We start from the raw sequence: 18694 nt of genomic DNA on the forward strand, positions 1-18694 counted from the left end.
AGGTACAGGGTCAAAGTATTACTCAATAATGACAAATAGGGGCCACGGCGAACGCGAACATGCTATGTTCGCCGGGAACTATTCGCCGGCGAACTATTCGCGACATCACTAATGTTCAGTCTATGTTTTTCTAGACAGACTGTGTTTATTCTAGTTAAGGCTGGCAATATCCCCATGGGGAAAGGGTAAGCTGTATTCAGACACTTAGGAATTTCAGCTTGCTTGAGGGGCTCATTTGTTACTGGTGACACTGTTAGGAAAAACTTTTTTTGTTTGTTCAGTAAATGATGCAATTATAACGTTTTTTGAAGGGACTGAAGGGGTCATTGTGGCTTGTGTTAGAGTTTTTTAACCCACATGGTTAATTAAGAGACACTCAGGTGTTTTTTTAATAGGCCTCAAAACATTGAGTGAGGTGGGAGGAGCCTATTTTCGCGCCTCAGTTGCGCAGTTTCTTTTCCTTAAGAGTCATCCAACTGCTTTTCTAGAGCTTCCTGATGTGTTTGAGGGCTGTAAAGGAGGTTTTCTTCCATGTAATTAGCAAGAGTCCATGAGCTAGTGACGTATGGGATATACATTCCTACCAGGAGGGGCAAAGTTTCCCAAACCTCAAAATGCCTATAAATACACCCCTCACCACACCCACAAATCAGTTTTACAAACTTTGCCTCCTATGGAGGTGGTGAAGTTTGTGCTAGATTCTACGTTGATATGCACTCCGCAGCAGGTTGGAGCCCGGTTTTCCTCTCAGCGTGCAGTGAATGTCAGAGGGATGTGAGGAGAGTATTGCCTATTTGAATTCAATGATCTCCTTCTACGGGGTCTATTTCATAGGTTCTCTGTTATCGGTCGTAGAGATTCATCTCTTACCTCCCTTTTCAGATCGACGATATACTCATATATATACCATTACATCTGCTGATTTTCGTTTCAGTACTGGTTTGGCTTTCTACAACATCTAGATGAGTGTCCTGGGGTAAGTAAGTCTTATTTTCTGTGACACTCTAAGCTATGGTTGGGCACTTTTTTATAAAGTTCTAAATATATGTATTCAAACATTTATTTGCCTTGACTCAGGATGTTCAACATTCCTTATTTCAGACAGTCAGTTTCATATTTGGGATAATGCATTTGAATCAATCATTTTTTTCTTACCTTAAAATTTGACTTTTTCCCTGTGGGCTGTTAGGCTCGCGGGGGCTGAAAATGCTTCATTTTATTGCGTCATTCTTGGCGCGGACTTTTTTGGCGCAAAATTTTTTTTCTGTTTCCGGCGTCATACGTGTCGCCGGAAGTTGCGTTTTTTTTACGTTCTTTTGCGCCAAAAGTGTCGGCGTTCCGGATGTGGCGTCATTTTTGGCGCTAAATGCTTTTGGCGCCAAATAATGTGGGCGTCTTATCTGGCGCTAAAAAAATATGGGCGTCACTTTTGTCTCCATATTATTTAAGTCTCATTATTTATTGCTTCTGGTTGCTAGAAGCTTATTCACTGGCATTTTTTTCCCATTCCTGAAACTGTCATTTAAGGAATTTGATTAATTTTGCTTTATATGTTGTTTTTTCTATTACATATTGCAAGATGTCCCACGTTGCAACTGAGTCAGAAGATACTTCTGGAAAATCACTGCCTGGTGCTGGAGCTACCAAAGCTAAGTGTATCTGCTGTAAACTTTTGGTAGCTATTCCTCCAGCTATTGTTTGTATTGAATGTCATGACAAACTTGTTAATGCAGATAATATTTCCTTTAGTAAAGTTCCATTACCTGTTGCTGTTCCGTCAACATCTAATACTCAGAGTGTTCCTGATAACATAAGAGATTTTCGGCTAGATTTAGAGTTTTGTCGGTAACGACCCGAAAAACTAACGCCCGCGTTTTACTGGCCGCACCATAAAAATAACTCTGGTATTGAGAGTCCACATAAAGGCTGCGTTAGGCTCCAAAAAAGGAGCGTAGAGCATTTTTAACGCAGCTTCAACTCTCGATACCAGAGTTGCTTACGGACGCGGCCAGCCTCAAAAACGTGCTCGTGCACGATATCCCCATAGGAAACAATGGGGCTGTTTGAGCTGAAAAAAAACCTAACACCTGCAAAAAAGCCGCGTTCAGCTCCTAACGCAGCCCCATTGTTTCCTATGGGGAAACTCTTCCTACGTCTGCACCTAACACTCTAACATGTACCCCGAGTCTAAACACCCCTAACCTTACACTTATTAACCCCTAATCTGCCGCCCCCGCTATCGCTGACCCCTGCATTATATTATTAACCCCTAATCTGCCGCTCCGTAAACCGCCGCAATTTACATTATCCCTATGTACCCCTAATCTGCTGCCCCTAACACCGCCGACCCCTATATTATATTTATTAACCCCTAACCTGCCCCCCTCAACGTCGCCGACACCTGCCTCCACTGATTAACCCCTAATCTGCCGAGCGGACCGCACCGCTACTATAATAAATGTATTAACCCCTAATCCGCCTCACTAACCCTATCATAAATAGTATTAACCCCTAATCTGCCCTCCCTAACATCGCCGACACCTAACTTCAATTATTAACCCCTAATCTTCCGACCGGAGCTCACCGCTACTATAATAAATGGATTAACCCCTAAAGCTAAGTCTAACCCTAACACTAACACCCCCCTAACTTAAATATAATTTTAATCTAACGAAATTAATTAACTCTTATTAAATAAATTAATCCTATTTAAAGCTAAATACTTACCTGTAAAATAAATCCTAATATAGCTACAATATAAATTATAATTACATTGTAGCTATTTTAGGATTAATATTTATTTTACAGGCAACTTTGTATTTATTTTAACCAGGTACAATAGCTATTAAATAGTTAAGAACTATTTAATAGTTACCTAGTTAAAATAATAACAAAATTACGCCATAGTGTTAGGTTTATTTAAGGGGGGTTTGGGGTAGATTAGGGGTATGTGGGTGGTGGGTTGTAATGTTGGGGGGGGTATTGTATGTTTTTTTTTACAGGCAAAAGAGCTGATTTTCTTGGGGCATGCCCCGCAAAGGGCCCTGTTCAGGGCTGGTAAGGTAAAAGAGCTTTTAACTTTATTAATTTAGAATAGGGTAGGGCATTTTGTTATTTTGGGGGTCTTTGTTATTTTATTAGGGGGCTTAGAGTAGGTGTAATTAGTTTAAAATTGTTGTAATATTTTTCTGATGTTTGTAAATATTTTTTTATTTTTTGTACTTTACTTTACTTTAGTTAGTTTATTTCATTGTAGTTATTTGTAGGAATTGTATTTATTTTATTTATTGATAGTGTAGTGTTAGATTTTATTGTAGGTAATTGTAGGTATTTTATTTAATTAATTTATTGATAGTGTAGTGTTAGGTTTAATTAGAACTTAGGTTAGGATTTATTTTACAGGTAATTTTGTTATTATTTTAACTAGGTAACTATTAAATAGTTCTTAACTATTTAATAGCTATTGTACCTGGTTAAAATAAATACAAAGTTGCCTGTAAAATAAATATTAATCCTAAAATAGCTACAATGTAATTATAATTTATATTGTAGCTATATTAGGATTTATTTTACAGGTAAGTATTTAGCTTTAAATAGGATTAATTTATTTAATAAGAGTTAATTAATTTTGTTAGATTAAAATTATATTTAAGTTAGGGGGGTGTTAGTGTTAGGGTTAGACTTAGCTTTAGGGGTTAATCCATTTATTATAGTAGCGGTGAGCTCCGGTCGGAAGATTAGGGGTTAATAATTGAAGTTAGGTGTCGGCGATGTTAGGGAGGGCAGATTAGGGGTTAATACTATTTATGATAGGGTTAGTGAGGCGGATTAGGGGTTAATACATTTATTATAGTAGCGGTGCGGTCCGCTCGGCAGATTAGGGGTTAATCAGTGGAGGCAGGTGTCGGCGACGTTGAGGGGGGCAGGTTAGGGGTTAATAAATATAATATAGGGGTCGACGGTGTTAGGGGCAGCAGATTAGGGGTACATAGCTATAATGTAGGTGGCGGCGCTTTGCGGTCGGCAGATTAGGGGTTAAAAAAATGTAATCGAGTGGCGGCGATGTGGGGGGACCTCGGTTTAGGGGTACATAGGTAGTTTATGGGTGTTAGTGTACTTTAGAGTACAGTAGTTAAGAGCTTTATGAACTGGCGTTAGCCCAAAAAGCTCTTAACTACTGACTTTTTTCTGCGGCTGGAGTTTTGTCGTTAGATGTCTAACGCTCACTTCAGAAACGACTCTAAATACCGGAGTTAGGAAGATCCCATTGAAAAGATAGGATACGCAATTGACGTAAGGGGATCTGCGGTATGGAAAAGTCGCGGCTGAAAAGTGAGCGTTAGACCCTATTTCGAGTGACTCTAAATACCGGCGGTAGCCTAAAACCAGCGTTAGGAGCCTCTAACGCTGGTTTTCACGGCTACCGCCAAACTCCAAATCTAGGTCTTTGTTTCTAAATCCATTAAGAAGGCTATGTCTGTTATTCCTCCTTCTAGTAAACATAAAAAGTCTTTTAAAACTTCTCATTGTTCAGATGAATTTTTAAATGAACATCATCATTCTGATTCTGATAGTGGTTCTTCTGGTTCAGAGGATTCTGTCTCAGAGGTTGATGCTGATAAATCTTCATATTTATTTAAAATGGAATTTATTCGTTCTTTACTTAAAGAAGTCCTAATTGCATTAGAAATTGAGGATTCTGGTCCTCTTGATACTAAATCTAAACGTTTAGATAAGGTTTTTAAATCTCCTGTATTTATTCCAGAAGTTTTTCCTGTTCCTGGTGCTATTTCTGAAGTAATTTCCAGGGAATGGAATAATTTGGGTAATTCATTTACTCCTTCTAAACGTTTTAAGCAATTATATCCTGTGCCATCTGACAGATTAGAATTTTGGGACAAAATCCCTAAGGTTGATGGGGCTGTCTCTACTCTTGCTAAGCGCACTACTATTCCTACGGCAGATGGTACTTCCTTTAAGGATCCTTTAGATAGCAAAATTGAATCCTTTCTAAGAAAAGCTTATTTGTGTTCAGGTAATCTTCTTAGACCTGCTATATCTTTGGCGGATGTTGCTGCAGCTTCAACTTTTTGGTTGGAAGCTTTAGCGCAACAAGTAACAGATCATAATTCTCATAGCATTATTATTCTGCTTCAACATGCTAATAATTTTATTTGTGATGCCATCTTTGATATCATTAGAGTTGATGTCAGGTATATGTCTCTAGCTATTTTAGCTAGAAGAGCTTTATGGCTTAAAACTTGGAATGCTGATATGTCTTCTAAGTCTACTCTGCTTTCCCTTTCTTTCCAGGGTAATAAATTATTTGGTTCTCAGTTGGATTCTATTATCTCAACTGTTACTGGAGGGAAAGGAACTTTTTTACCACAGGATAAAAAGTCTAAAGGTAAATTCAGGTCTAATAATCGTTTTCGTTCCTTTCGTCACAACAAGGAACAAAAGCCTGATCCTTCATCCTCAGGAGCGGTATCAGTTTGGAAACCATCTCCAGTCTGGAATAAATCCAAGCCTTTTAGAAAATCAAAGCCAGCTCCTAAGTCCACATGAAGGTGCGGCCCTCATTCCAGCTCAGCTGATAGGGGGCAGATTACGTTTTTTCAAAGAAATTTGGATCAATTCCGTTCACAATCTTTGGATTCAGAACATTGTTTCAGAAGGGTACAGAATTGGTTTCAAGATAAGACCTCCTGCAAAGAGATTTTTTCTTTCCCGTGTCCCAGTAAATCCAGCGAAGGCTCAAGCATTTCTGAAATGTGTTTCAGATCTAGAGTTGGCTGGAGTAATTATGCCAGTTCCAGTTCTGGAACAGGGGCTGGGGTTTTATTCAAATCTCTTCATTGTACCAAAGAAGGAGAATTCCTTCAGACCAGTTCTGGATCTAAAAATATTGAATCGTTATGTAAGGATACCAACATTCAAAATGGTAACTGTAAGGACTATCCTGCCTTTTGTTCAGCAAGGGCATTATATGTCTACAATAGATTTACAGGATGCATATCTGCATATTCCGATTCATTCAGATCACTATCAGTTTCTGAGATTCTCTTTCCTAGACAAGCATTACCAGTTTGTGGCTCTGCCGTTTGGCCTAGCAACAGCTCCAAGAATTTTTACAAAGGTTCTCGGTGCCCTTCTGTCTGTAATCAGAGAACAGGGTATTGTGGTATTTCCTTATTTGGATGATATCTTGGTACTTGCTCAGTCTTCACATTTAGCAGAATCTCATACGAATCGACTTGTATTGTTTCTTCAAGATCATGGTTGGAGGATCAATTTACTAAAAAGTTCATTGATTCCTCAGAGAAGGGTAACCTTTTTGGGTTTCCAGATAGATTCAGTGTCCATGACTCTATCTTTGACAGACAAGAGACGTCTAAAATTGATTTCAGCTTGTCGAAACCTTCAGTCACAATCATTCCCTTCGGTAGCCTTATGCATGGAAATTCTAGGTCTTATGACTGCTGCATCGGACGCGATCCCCATTGCTCGTTTTCACATGCGACCTCTTCAGCTCTGTATGCTGAACCAATGGTGCAGGGATTACACAAAGATATCTCAATTAATATCTTTAAAACCGATTGTACGACACTCTCTGACGTGGTGGACAGATCACCATCGTTTAGTTCAGGGGGCTTCTTTTGTTCTTCCGACCTGGACTGTAATTTCAACAGATGCAAGTCTTACAGGTTGGGGAGCTGTGTGGGGGTCTCTGACGGCACAAGGGGTTTGGGAATCTCAGGAGGTGAGATTACCGATCAATATTTTGGAACTCCGTGCAATTTTCAGAGCTCTTCAGTCTTGGCCTCTTCTAAAGAGAGAATCGTTCATTTGTTTTCAGACAGACAATGTCACATCTGTGGCATACATCAATCATCAAGGAGGGACTCACAGTCCTCTAGCTATGAAAGAAGAATTCTGGTTTGGGCAGAATCCAGCTCCTGTCTAGTTTCTGCGGTCCATATCCCAGGCATAGACAATTGGGAAGCGGATTATCTCAGTCGCCAAACGTTGCATCCGGGCGAATGGTCTCTTCACCCAGAGGTATTTCTTCAGATTGTTCAAATGTGGGGACTTCCAGAAATAGATCTGATGGCCTCTCATCTAAACAAGAAACTTCCCAGGTATCTGTCCAGATCCAGGGATCCTCAAGCGGAAGCAGTGGATGCATTGTCACTTCCTTGGAAGTATCATCCTGCCTATATCTTTCCGCCTCTAGTTCTTCTTCCAAGAGTGATCTCCAAGATTCTGAAGGAATGCTCATTTGTTCTGCTGGTAGCTCCAGCATGGCCTCACAGGTTTTGGTATGCGGATCTTGTCCGGATGGCTTCTTGCCAACCGTGGACTCTTCCGTTAAGACCAGACCTTCTGTCGCAAGGTCCTTTTTTCCATCAGGATCTCAAATCCTTAAATTTAAAGGTATGGAGATTGAACGCTTGATTCTTAGTCAAAGAGGTTTCTCTGACTCTGTGATTAATACTATGTTACAGGCTCGTAAATCTGTATCTAGGGAGATATATTATAGAGTCTGGAAGACTTACATTTCTTGGTGTCTTTCTCATCATTTTTCCTGGCATTCTTTTAGAATTCCGAGAATTTTACAGTTTCTTCAGGATGGTTTGGATAAAGGTTTGTCTGCAAGTTCCTTGAAAGGACAAATCTCTGCTCTTTCTGTTCTTTTTCACAGAAAGATTGCTAATCTTCCTGATATTCATTGTTTTGTACAAGCTTTGGTTCGTATAAAACCTGTTATTAAGTCAATTTCTCCTCCTTGGAGTTTGAATTTGGTTCTGAGGGCTCTTCAAGCTCCTCTGTTTGAACCTATGCATTCATTGGACATTAAATTACTTTCTTAGAAAGTTTTGTTCCTTTTGGCCATCTCTTCTGCCAGAAGAGTTTCTGAATTATCTGCTCTTTCTTGTGAATCTCCTTTTCTGATTTTTCACCAGGATAAGGCGGTGTTGCGAACTTCTTTTGAATTTTTACCTAAGGTTGTGAATTCCAACAACATTAGTAGAGAAATTGTGGTTCCTTCATTATGTCCTAATCCTAAGAATTCTAAGGAGAAATCATTGCATTCTTTGGATGTAGTTAGAGCTTTGAAATATTATGTTGAAGCTACTAAGACTTTCCGAAAGACTTCTAGTCTATTTGTTATCTTTTCCGGTTCCAGGAAAGGTCAGAAGGCCTCTGCCATTTCTTTGGCATCTTGGTTGAAATCTTTAATTCGTCATGCTTATGTCGAGTCGGGTAAAACTCCGCCTCAGAGGATTACAGCTCATTCTACTAGGTCAGTTTCTACTTCCTGGGCGTTTAGGAATGAAGCTTCGGTTGATCAGATTTGCAAAGCAGCAACTTGGTCTTCTTTGCATACTTTTACTAAATTCTACCATTTTGATGTGTTTTCTTCTTCTGAAGCTGTTTTTGGTAGAAAAGTACTTCAGGCAGCTGTTTCAGTTTGAATCTTCTGCTTATATTTTTAGTTTTTTTCATTATAAAATTTAAATTATTTTGGGTGTGGATTATTTTTCAGCGGAATTGGCTGTCTTTATTTTATCCCTCCCTCTCTAGTGACTCTTGCGTGGAAAGATCCACATCTTGGGTAGTCATTATCCCATACGTCACTAGCTCATGGACTCTTGCTAATTACATGAAAGAAAACATAATTTATGTAAGAACTTACCTGATAAATTCCTTTCTTTCATATTAGCAAGAGTCCATGAGGCCCACCCTTTTTGTGGTGGTTATGATTTTTTTGTATAAAGCACAATTATTCCAATTCGTTATTTTTTATGCTTTCACACTTTTTTTCTTATCACCCCACTTCTTGGCTATTCATTAAACTGATTTGTGGGTGTGGTGAGGGGTGTATTTATAGGCATTTTGAGGTTTGGGAAACTTTGCCCCTCCTGGTAGGAATGTATATCCCATACGTCACTAGCTCATGGACTCTTGCTAATATGAAAGAAAGGAATTTATCAGGTAAGTTCTTACATAAATTATGTTTTTTCCCCACAAATCGTTCTGAAGGGCAGGTAGGCGCCACAGCAGAGCTGTGGCAAGGTGCTGAAAGTCTTTTTTATCGGTTTTGATGTTTTTTCAATCCGGTTTTGCCATTAAGGGGTTAATTGTTTATTTGCATAGTTGTGCAAAGTTACTAAGGCTGTAAGATACTACTGTAAAAATTTCGTTAAGTTTACTGCTTTTTTACACTGTTTTGCAGAACTTGTGCAGCTTTTTTTCTCTTAAAGGCACAGTACCGTTTTATTTCTAAGTGTTATTTACTTTGATTACAGTGTTTTCCAAGCTTGCTTGTTACATTACTAGCCTGTTTAACATGTCTGTTACCAAGGAAAATTCTTGTTCAATATGTTTGGAAGCCATTGTGGAACCCCCTCTTAGAATGTGTCCCAAATGTACTGATATGTCTATAAATTATAAGGGTTAGTAGAAAGAATGGACTTAGGGGTATACTGGGGGATTATAAGGGAATCACAAATGTCTCTGTCCACAGTTTTGCTTGTATATATAGGCGTTTCCTACAAGCACTAACCCCTGTGTGTGTCAATCCCAACCAGGTAGGTTACACGGTATATATATGTTAATATTGGCGTGCTTGAGAGGTGTAGTTAAATGCCTCGGCGGGCCCAACTCACATACCTCTCCGTCGGGTGAAGATTCTTCAGCGGCTTTCTATTCTTCCTTCCGGATGGCGGTGTGCGGGTATGACTGGAGTCTCGCAGGAACCAGATCCCCCTCCTTTTTCTTCCGCTCACCCCAAGAAATTTCCTCTGTCTGGATCTCCCACGCCGGGTTCCATCACGTTAGTGTTGGGGGTGTGTGCGCTCTCCGTCCAATCAGTGGAAGGCTTCGTTTTGCATAGTTATAGCAAAGTTCTAGCATGGTGCAAAGTAACCGGCAAGTAACAATAGCAAATAAGGAAAAGGTGAGCACCACTGCTAGATAAAAACAAAAATGTATTCCATATATTTAAAATGTAAATACAGGACAGCAGTATCTGGAGATATTGGGTTTAGGAAAGGAGAAGCATATAAAGGCTTACGTGTTTCAGCATAAAGCCGTAATCATAGCCAGGCTATGATTACAGCTTTATGCTGAAACGCGTAAGCCTTTAATATGCTTCTCCTTTCCTAAACCCAATATCTCCAGATACTGCTGTCCTGTATTTACATTTTAAATATATGGAATACATTTTTGTTTTTATCTAGCAGTGGTGCTCACCTTTTCCTTATTTGCTATTATAAATTATAAGGAACATATATTAGCACTTAAAAATAGAGCAATAGATGATTCTCAGTCAGAAGTAAATGAGGGTTCACCATCTAGCTCTCCCCAAGTGTCACAACCAGTAACGCCCGCACAAGTGACGACAAGTACCTCTAGTGTGTCACATTCATTTACTTTACAAGACATGGCCACAGTTATGAATACAACCATCACTGAGGTTTTATCCAAACTGCCTGGTTTACAAGGAAAGCGGGACTGCTCTGGGTTAAGGAAAAATGCTGAGCCGTCTCACGCTTTAGTAGCCGTTTCTGATATGCCCTCACAATGCTTTGAAGGGGCGAGGGATTTGTTATCTGAGGGAGAAATTTCTGATTCAGGAAAGACGCTTCCTCAGACAGATTCTGATATGACGGTCTTTAAATTTAAGCTTGAACACCTCCGCTTATTGCTTAGGGAGGTATTAGCAACTCTAGATGATTGTGACCCTATAATGGTCCCAGAGAAATTGTGTAAAATTGATAGATACTTAGAGGTTCCTGTTTACACTGATGTTTTTCCAGTCCCTAAGAGGATTGTCGATATTATTGCTAAGGAGTGGGAGGATAGACCAGGTATTCCGTTCACTCCCCCTCCTGTTTTTAAGAAAATGTTTCCCATATCTGATACCATAAGGGACTCATGGCAGACAGTTCCTAAGGTGGAGGGAGCTATTTCTACTCTGTCTAAGCGTACAACTATACCTATCGAGGACAGTTGTGCTTTCAAAGATCCTATGGATAAAAAATTAGAGGGTCTCCTGAAGAAAATTTTTGTTCATCAAGGTTTTTCTCTCCAACCTATTGCGTGCATTGTTCCTGTAACGACTGCAGCTGCTTTCTGGTTTGAGGCTCTAGAAGAGGCTCTTCAAATGGAGACTCCATTAGAGGAAATTATGGACAGAATTAAGGCACTTAAGTTGGCTAATTCTTTTATTACAGATGCCGCTTTTCAACTGGCTAAATTAGCGGCAAAGATCTCAGGTTTTGCCATTTTAGCATGCAGGGCATTATGGCTTAAGTCCTTGTCTGCTGATGTGTCATCTAAATCTAAACTTTTGAACATTCCTTTCAAAGGTAAGACCCTATTCGGGCCTGAACTGAAGGAGATTATTTCAGACATTACTGGAGGGAAAGGTCATGCCCTCCCTCAGTATAGATCAAATAAGATGAGGGCCACACAAAATAATTTTCATTCCTTTCGGAACTTTAAGAGTGGTCCCGCTTTAGCTTCCTCTGCTACAAAGCAAGAGGGGGATTTTGCCCAATCCAAGTCAGTCTGGAAGCCTAACCAGGCTTGGAACAAGGGTAAACAGGCCAAGAAGCCTGCAGCTGCCTCTAAGACAGCATGAAGGGGTAGCCCCCGATCCGGGACCGGAACTAGTAGGGGGCAGACTCTCTCTCTTCACTCAGGCTTGGGCGAGAGATGTTCAGGATCCCTGGGCTTTAGAAATTGTGTCCCAGGGATATCTTCTGGAATTCAAGGGCTCCCTTCCAAGGGAGAGATTTCACATTTCTCGATTGTCTGTAAACCAGACAAAGAGAGAGGCATTCTTACGCTGTGTAGACCTACATACCATGGGGGTGATTCGCCCAGTCCCAAAGGAGGAACAGGGGCTAGGGTTTTATTCAAACCTGATTGTGGTTCCCAAGAAAGAGGGAACTTTCAGACCAATCTTGGATCTCAAAATTCTAAACAAGTTCCTCAAAGTTCCATCATTCAAGATGGAGACTATTCGGACTATTCTACCTCTGATCCAGGAGGGTCAATATATGACTACCGTGGACTTAAAGGATGCGTATCTACACATCCCTTTTCACAGAGATCATCATCAATTCCTCAGATTCGCCTTTCTTAACAGGCATTACCAGTTTGTGGCCCTTCCTTTCGGGATGGCCACGGCTCTCAGAATTTTCACAAAAGTGCTAGGGTCCCTTCTGGCGGTTCTACGACCACGGGGCATAGCAGCGGCGCCTTATCTAGACGACATCTTGATTCAGGCGTCGACTTTCCAGCTAGCCAAGTCTCACACAGACATCGTGTTGGCTTTTCTGACATCTCACGGGTGGAAGGTGAACATAAAAAAGAGTTCTCTCTTCCCTCTTACAAGAGTTTCCTTCCTAGGGACTCTGATAGACTCGGTAGAAATGAAAATATTTCTGACGGAGGTCAGAAAGTTTAAACTCTTATCCACTTGCCGAGCTCTTCATTCCATTCCTTGGCCATCAGTGGCTCAGTGTATGGAGGTAATCGGACTCATGGTAGCGGCAATGGACATAGTTCCTTTTGCCTGTCTACACCTCAGACCACTGCAACTATGCATGCTCAAACAGTGGAATGGGGATTATGCAGACTTATCTCCTCAACTGCATCTGGACCAGGAGACCAGAGATTCTCTTCTCTGGTGGTTGTCTCAGGACCACCTCTCTCAGTGAATGTGCTTCCGCAGGCCAGAGTGGCTCATTGTAACGACAGATGCCAGCCTGCTAGGCTGGGGTGCAGTCTGGAACTCCCTGAAAGCACAGGGCTTATGGTCTCGGGAGGAAGCTCTCCTCCCGATAAGCATTTTTGAACTGAGAGCGATTTTCAATGCGCTTCAGGCGTGGCCTCAGCTTGCTGCGGCCAAATTCATCAGGTTTCAGTCGGACAACATCACGACTGTAGCTTATATCAATCATCAGGGAGGAACAAGGAGTTCTCTAGTGATGATGGAGGTAACCAAAATAATCCGGTGGGCAGAGGATCACTCTTGCCATCTATCAGCAATCCACATCCCAGGAGTAGGGAACTGGGAGGCGGATTTTCTAAGTCGTCAGACTCTTCATCCGGGGGAGTGGGAACTCCATCCGGAGGTATTTGCCCAGCTGATTCAGCTATGGGGCACACCAGAATTGGATCTGATGGCGTCTCGTCAGAATGCCAAACTTCCTCATTACGGGTCCAGGTCCCGGGATCCCAAAGGCGGTACTGATAGATGTTCTAGCAGTGCCTTGGTCCTTCAATCTGGCTTATGTATTTCCACCGTTTCCTCTCCTCCTACGTCTGGTTGCCAGAATCAAGCAGGAGAGAGCTTCGATAATTCTGATAGCTCCTGCGTGGCCACGCAGGACTTGGTATGCAGACCTAGTGGACATGTCCTCGGTTCCACCGTGGACTCTGCCAATGAGGCGGGACCTTCTAATTCAAGGGCCGTGCACGCATCCAAATCTAATTTCTCTGCGTCTGACTGCTTGGAGATTGAACGCATGATTTTATCAAAGCGTGGTTTCTCTGAATCGGTCATTGATACCCTGATTCAGGCTAGAAAGCCTGTCACCAGGAAGATTTATCATAAGATTTGGAGCAAATATCTTTATTGGTGTGAATCCAAAGGTTACTCGTGGAGTAAGATTAGGATTCCTAGAATATTGTCTTTTCTCCAAGATGGTTTGGAGAAGGGATTATCTGCTAGTTCTCTTAAAGGTCAAATATCTGCTTTGTCTATTCTACTTCACAAACGTCTGGCAGATGTCCCAGACGTTAAAGCATTTAGTCAGGCTTTGGTCAGAATCAAGCCTGTATTTAAACGTGTTGCTCCACCATGGAGCCTAAACTTAGTTCTTAAAGTTCTTCAAGGGGTTCCGTTTGAACCTATGCATTCCATAGATATTAAGCTATCTATCTTGGAAAGTTTTGTTTTTAGTAGCTATCTCTTTGGCTCGAAGAGTTGCTGAGCTATCTGCTTTACAATGTGATTCCCCTTACCTTGATAAGGTGGTTTTATGTACCAAAACCTGAGTTTCTTCCTAAGTTTCTTCCTAAGGTTGTTTCTAATAAGAATATCAATCAAGAGATTGTGGTTCCTTCTTTGTGTCCTAACCCTTCATCTAAGAAGGAACGTCTGTTACACAATCTTGATGTGGTTCGTGCTTTAAATTTCTACTTACAAGCAACTAAAGATTTCTGTCAAACATCTTCTTTGTTTGTTGTTTATTCTGGTAAACGGAGAGGTCAAAGGGCTACGGCTACCTCTCTTTCCTTTTGGCTCAAAAGCATCATCCGTTTGGCCTATGAGACTGCTGGATGGCAGCCTCCTGAAAGGATTACTGCTCATTCTACTAGAGCTGTGGTTTCCACATGGGCTTTTAAAAATGAGGCTTCTGTTGAACAGATTTGTAAGGCGGCGACTTGGTCTTCGCTTCATACTTTTTCCAAATTTTACAAATTCGATACTTTTGCTTCTTCAGAGGCTATTTTTGGGATAAAGGTTCTACAAGCAGTGGTGCATTCCGTTTAAGGTCCCTGTCTTGTCCCTCCCTTCATCCGTGTTCTAAAGCTTTGGTATTGGTATCCCACAAGTAAGGATGAATCCGTGGACTTGATACATCTTACAAGAGAAAACATAATTTATGCTTACCTGATAAATTTATTTCTCTTGTGATGTATCGAGTCCACGGCCCGCCCTGTTTTTTAAGACAGGCATATATATTTTTATTTTTAAACTTTCAGTCACCACTGCACCCTATGGTTTCTCCTTTTTCTTCCTAGCCTTCGGTCAAATGACTGGGGGGTGGAGCTAAGGGGGGAGCTATATAGGCAGCTCTGCTGTGGGTGCTCTCTTTGCCACTTCCTGTAGGGGAGGAGAATATCCCACAAGTAAGGATGAATCCGTGGACTCGATACATCACAAGAGAAATAAATTTATCAGGTAAGCATAAATTATGTTTTTTCCATATTCTTTACATTCATCTGAAAATAAAAAACAAATGGCCCTTTATATACAGTAGATATATATTTAAAAAAAGAACAAACCAAAATGCATTCAAGAAAAAAAATAGCTGATTTGTTCGTTCTCTTAAACCAGTTGCTCTTAAGGTAGGAAAAGACTTTTCTGGGAAAGAATTCAAAAATATTTTTCCTTTTTTTCTGATGATGGCCTGTAGCACTAACACTAGTTACTACTTTATTGAAGTTTAAGTTGCTATTTAGCTGCTTCTCTACTACTTTCCAATAGGAAACAGTGGACAAATTGATTTTTTATAAAAATGACCCAAGAAACATCCCAAGCAATTTTTTGTCCATGCACATGTCTAGTAAACTGTATGGCGAAAAGTATGTGGAAACTCCTACTAATTATTGAGTCCAGGTGTATCAGGCACACTTATTTATAACAGGTGAATAAATCGAGCACATAGCCATGAAATCTCCATACACAAGCATTGGCATCACAATGGGTCTTTCTGAAGAGCTCAGTGACTTTAAATGTGGCACTGTCGTAGGATGCCACCTTTACCACTAGTGAGTTGATAACATTTCTACCCTACTAGATTTGCCCTAATCAACTTTAAGTGCTATTATTGTGAAGTTGAGAGAATAGGAGCAACAACAGCCCAGCCACAAAGTAGTAGACAACACAAACTGACAGAGCAGAGCCACACAATGAGTATCGTAGAGCATAAAAATCACCTATCATCTGTTGCATCACTCACTACAGAGTTCCAAACTGCCTCTGTAAGCAACATAATAACTGTGCATCAGGAGCTTCATGAAATGGGTTTCCATGATTGAGCAGCTGTAGCCTCACATCAACATGCACAACACTAAGTGCCGTTTGGAGTGGTGTAAAGCACATTGCCACTGGACTCTGGAGTAGCGTTCTTTGGAATGATCAATTACTCTTCACTATTTGGTATGCTGATGGAAGAAGTCAGGAGTGGCTGATGCCAGGAAAATGCAACCTACAGGAATGCATAGTGCCTACTGTAAAGTTTGCTGGACTGGGGCTGTTATTCAAGGTTTGTGCTAGGCCCCTTAGTTCCATTGAAGACTGATCTTAATGCTACGGTCTGCAAAAGACATATTAGAAATTTGGGTGTTTCCATCTTTGTGAGAACAGTTTAGAGAAGAGCCTGTTCCAGCATGTCTGTGCCCCTGTGTACAAGGTAAGGTCCATGAAGACATGGTCTGACAAGTTTGGTGTGGAGGAACTCAAGTGGCCTGCACAGAGCCCTGACCTCAAACCTATTGTACACCTTTTGGGACTAATTTGAACGCCCATTGCAAGCCAGATCTCATCTAACGTGAGTATCTGACCTCACAAATGCTCTTTTGGCTGAATGGGCACAAATTCCCACATACACACTCCAAAATAGTATAATGTGGAAAGCATTCAGAGAAGAGTAGAGGCAGTTTCAGCCACTAAGGAGGGGGCAACTCCATATTAGTGCCCATGGTTTTAGAACAGGATGTCCGACAAACTCATATAGGTGTGATGGTCTAGTGTCCACATACGTTTGGCTATATACTATGTACATGCTCACATATATACAGACTCTTTAACACGCCTACATATTTTGGTGTAAAAAATGTAAACAATCATTCATGGGAAATAATTCAGAGATAAAGTTATTAAGATTTATTATATATTATTAATAATTGTGTAATATTCCAGCGCAGTTAAATGTGACATTGTTAAATGTGTGAGAATGCAGGAAAATTCCTGGTTTAAACCTGAGCAGCTGTAGCCTCACATCAACGTGCACAACACAGCGCAGTTAAATGTGACATTGTTAAATGTGTGAGAATGCAGGAAAATTCCTGGTTTAAACCTAATGGAAATCTGCAATCCCTCCCAAAGTTCTTTGACTTTACATAGCAACACATACAAGTTACTGCCTTAAAAGGACACTGTTTTGTTTCCCCTAAAAGGGACATACAACCCAAAGATTTTCTTTCATGATTCAGATAGAGAACACAATTTTAAACAACATTCAAATTTACTTCTATTAACTAATTTGCTTCATTCTTTAGATATCCTTTGTTGAAGAAATAGCAATGCACATGGGTGAGCCAATCACACAAGGCATCTATGTGCAGCCACCAATCAACAAATCAACAGCTACTGAGCCTATCTAGATATGCTTTTCAACAAAGGATATCAAGAGAATTAAAGAAACTAGATAACAGAAGTAAATTGGAAAGTTGTTTACAATTACATCTTTCTAAATCATGAAATAACACATTTGGGTTTCATGTCCCTTTAATGTGTTCCAAATGACTTCTAATAGTTACTGCAGAGTATTAAATGTATGGGAAATGGTTCCTTCATATATATTTCTGTATTTGAAATAGCTGGTTTTGTCTCATGAAAACCCTCAACTTGGATAGGCCCATAACAATTGGCTGAACCTCCAAGTAAAGCAGACTTGCTAATGTTATTTATGTTAGGGATTGAAATGTTAATTATGGCTGAGGGTTGAATACAAACAAGCTGCTATTTCACATACTAACTCTCTCTCTCCCTCATAACCCCACTAAGAGATTAATCAGTGTTATTATCTCCTATTTACATAGCTTTTCTACAGATAAAATGTATGTTACTCATATTATCAGTATAGGTGGGGATACAACTGGCAAAATTAGCTATTTCTAATAACAAATAAAGGTAATGTAGCTGTTTGCAAACAATTAAATGCACTTCAGCAGGTAAAATAGACCATTGGGAACACACTTAGGGCTAGATTACGAGTGGGTCCCTAATTACTCGATCACACACTAACTGTGCTCGTCGGCTTTTTGTGCGCTTCGGATTTCAGGCATATTACAAAGTAAAAAGGTTTTGCTCACGCATGTTTTTTTTTAAATATTACATAAATTATATAAACTATTAAAAATTAATAAACAGACTGTAAATAATATAGATACTGTAAATTCGATGGATTATTTAGAATATTTTACAGTATGTTTAATATTTTTTAATAATTATTATTAATTTTTTTATATTTTATATGTAATATTTCAATAACGTGCCTAAAGAATACTACATTTTCATGTGCACTAACCCTACTATGTTGAGATCTAAATTGAGAAATGCAATGCGCAAAACGCATATTTTACAATCCTATGCCCTTCAAATAATGTACTTTTTATTATTAAATATATATTTCTATATATTTGATACTGTTCATGTAAAATACATATCTATACCTACAGTATATATAACTATAGGAATAGATATGCAGGTATAGGTATACACACACTAAACATGTGCATGGCGAAAAAATTCGGTTCGGAACGATTCAGAATTTTTCGAAGTTTGGATCGATTCGAATTCGGAAAATTTTGAATAGATTCGTTTCGGATTCATTCGGATTCGAAGAAATTCGGCTGGATTCGGTTCGGTTCGGAAATTCAGAATTTCGGTAGGTGTTAGGTGGGATTAGACTAGTATTATGTACTGTATATTAGGTGTAACCCATAGCAGAGTGATATAACCCAATATACTGTACAATACTAGTGTAATCCATGGCCATCCGAATTTACCGAATAAATCCAAAGTAATTCGGATTTATTCGTGAAATTCGGCAGTATTTTAATTCGGAAATTCGGTTCTATCCGAATCGCCGAATTTTCC

At 40.0% G+C, this 18694-nt stretch overlaps 1 protein-coding gene across 1 annotated transcript in view; it reads left to right on the top strand.

The window, feature by feature from the left end:
* FER1L6 (fer-1 like family member 6) overlaps positions 1–18694 on the top strand; it is a 335220-nt gene that overhangs the window by 298302 nt on the left and 18224 nt on the right. The gene's annotated exons all lie outside the window — the stretch shown is intronic.

The sequence above is a fragment of the Bombina bombina genome, chromosome 5 (assembly GCF_027579735.1).
Source record: "Bombina bombina isolate aBomBom1 chromosome 5, aBomBom1.pri, whole genome shotgun sequence".
Taxonomy (NCBI): domain Eukaryota; kingdom Metazoa; phylum Chordata; class Amphibia; order Anura; family Bombinatoridae; genus Bombina; species Bombina bombina.